This window comes from Phyllostomus hastatus, unplaced genomic scaffold (genome assembly GCF_019186645.2).
Source record: "Phyllostomus hastatus isolate PE091 unplaced genomic scaffold, TTU_PhHast_1.1 phas_contig_86, whole genome shotgun sequence".
Taxonomy (NCBI): domain Eukaryota; kingdom Metazoa; phylum Chordata; class Mammalia; order Chiroptera; family Phyllostomidae; genus Phyllostomus; species Phyllostomus hastatus.
In genome coordinates this window covers 43,024,734-43,027,765 of record NW_025333977.1, presented here as the reverse complement: position 1 = coordinate 43,027,765, position 3,032 = coordinate 43,024,734, and positions in this window count along the sequence as shown.

The following is a 3,032-nucleotide window of genomic DNA, read 5'->3' as shown; positions in this document are numbered from 1 at the left end:
CCTATATTGTCTCCATGTCTTGGCCACTGTGAATAATGCTGTAATGAACATAAGGTGCAGATATCTTTGCCAATAAATGTTTTTGAGTTTTTCAGGTAGATACCCAGAAGAGGGGTGCTGGGTCATATGGTAACTCTAGTCTTAATTTTTTGAGGACCCTCCATACCATTTTCCATTGTGGCTTTACCAGTCTACATTCCCACCGGCGGTGAATTGAACACATATCCCACCAAACACAGTGACCAAGAAAGCTTCCTGCCAGAAAGGCAAAGGGCAGGTCTAGATTTCACAGATAACGGGGGAAATGGATGTGCTCTGTGTGGTTTGGGATCAGTCCATTCTCAATCACACTAGTGATAAATGAATAAATGACCAATCTTTGACCTCACAAAGCCCAAAGTTTACAAAGGAAATGTTCACTAACAAATGGCGACTGTCCAATATAACAGGATGGGGTAACAGCAAAATTTCTGGAGAGTCATGAGAACACAGGTGAGGGACTGACCCAGGGCATCAGAGAAGGCCTAAGACTAGGTATGAGATCCGGGCTTTATTTTTAACAATAATGTGAGGCCATCAGACCAATGCAACTTAAAACCATGATACCACTTCACATCCATAAGGATGGCTAGAATAAAAAAGATAATAACAAATGTTGATGAGGATGTGGAGAAATTGGAACCTTCATACACTGCTGGTGGGAATTTTAAGAGATGCATATGCTGTGGAAAACAGTTTTCCAGTTCCTCAAGAAATTAAATATGGAGCTACCATATGATCCAGAAATTACATTTGTAGGTACATACCAAAGAGAAATGTCCACACAAAACCTTGTATAAAATGTTAATAATAACTCAAAAGTGGAACAACCCAAATGTCCATTAACTGATAAATGGATAAATAAAATATGGTACATTCATACAATGAAATATTGTTTGACAACAAAATAAAGTACTGATACATATTACTCACAGATGAACCTTGAAGACATTATGCAAAGTGAAAGAAGCAAGTCACAAAATGCCATATACTGAATGATTTAATTTACATGAAATGTCCACAGAGAGACTAATCCATGAATACAGAAAGTATGTTAATGGTTGCCTCAGTGTTATTTGAGAAAACCTAGGTAAAGTTTTGGAAAATTCTCAGCCTATGCAAAAATGAGATAGCCCATTAGGAAGGGAACACTAAGGGTGCAGTCAAGTGACCATTTGATAAAGAAATTAGTCTCAGTGTGAATGACAGACCTAGGCAACGATCACATCAGAAGCCAGGTGTTATTCTCCAAGCCAGTGGAAGAATGAGCCTAGAGACTATTCAGATAGCATCAGACCTGCCAAGTCCACCGCAGGCCCAGAACACAAGTGTGTGGGCTTGGGGGAGGAGAGCTAGAGAGGCGTAGCAGTTTCACAGTGAAAAGACTGGCGCCCGTGGGACCTCGTTGCCTGCTGGCCCAGTGCTGCCTCACATCCCAGGCTCCAGTGCTCCAGTATTTCAGTACTCCCCGTATTCCAGTACTGCAGTTCTCAGACACCCAGTGCAGCTCAGGTGGCCCTGAAGCAGTAAGGTTGCCTTGGCTGAGCCTCAGAAAGGCGTAAACTTTGGCAGCCTACATGTGGAGCTGGGGGGTAAACAGAGCTGGAGACATCCAGCTAAGCCTCTGGCTCAGAACACCAACCTGAGGGAGCCCTGGGGACTAGGCAGAAAGTAGGACCATCCCATTTAGTCATGGAGTGGTCATTGTCACTATATTGGGTCTGAAGGTCAGAGCATTGAGCAATGAGGATTATTCACTAGCCTTAAGATCTCATGGAGCTTGCCACATAATTTGGATGTACTTTAAACAAGTTGTGCCTTTCTTCTTTCCTATTTCTCTCTTTTGGAATGGAAATGTCTATTCTGTGACTTTTCTGTAATTACATTTTGGAAGCACATAACATTTTGTTTCAAAGATTCACAGCTAAAGAGGAATTTGCTTCAGAATAAGTTGTACCATGAATCTCACCCATATTTGATCTAGATGATTTGTAGATGAAAATTTGACTTTATATTTTTGAGTTGATGCTGGAAAAGTTAAAATGTTGGTGACTGTTAAGATGAAATGAATGTATTCTGGATGACAGATGCACATATCTTGGTGGGGGAGAGTGGCAGAATCCTATCCATTGAATGTTAGTATCTCTCCCAAAATTCATGTGTTGAAATTTTAACCCCCCATATACTGGTATTAGGAGGTGGACCTTTGGAAGGTGATTACGTCCTGAGGGTAGAGCTCTCATCAATCAGATTAGTGCCATTATAAAAGACCCTCTAGAGAGCTCTCTTGCCTGTGCTGCATGAGAAATCATTGAAAAGCCAATTGTCTATGAACCAGAAAGACGGCGTTCAAATAGTACCAAATCTTCACACGTTTATCTCAAACTTCCCAGTCTCCCGAACTATGAGAAACAAATTTCTGTTGTTGCAAAACCACCAAACTGTGGCCCTCCATCACAGCAGCCCAAACAAGCTGAACCACAGGTGTTTTCTCCACTAAATCTTTTATAGTCTAATCCCATCTTGGTGTCTGCTTCTCAGAGGACCCAAAATAATAAATGGGGAAAAAGAGGTGAAAATAATGCTCCTTATTCCTATAGCCTATTTTCTTTTTTCTTTTTCACTGAAATTCAACACTCATGCAGCAAGCATATTTGCAATGATCCATGGAGTAACCTAAATCAAATACCACAAAAATTTCTGGGTTGTAGTTGTTTTCCAAAGCTCTATGGTTTTGTGATACATATTAATGACTTGGCCTTGGTTCAGCACACTTTTTATGTTGTAGAGGAATATTGGTTATCTTCTAAAAAGAAACATTATATACTACTAAAGGAAAAGAAGTTAAAACTTTAACATTTTACCAAATATTTTAAATGTATTGGTACACAGAGAGAGAAAAGACCAAACATAATAATAATAATAACAGCAACAACAAATGTTGATTGCTGAGTGGTAGAATTATGGGTTATGTTTCATATTTACTCTCTTCA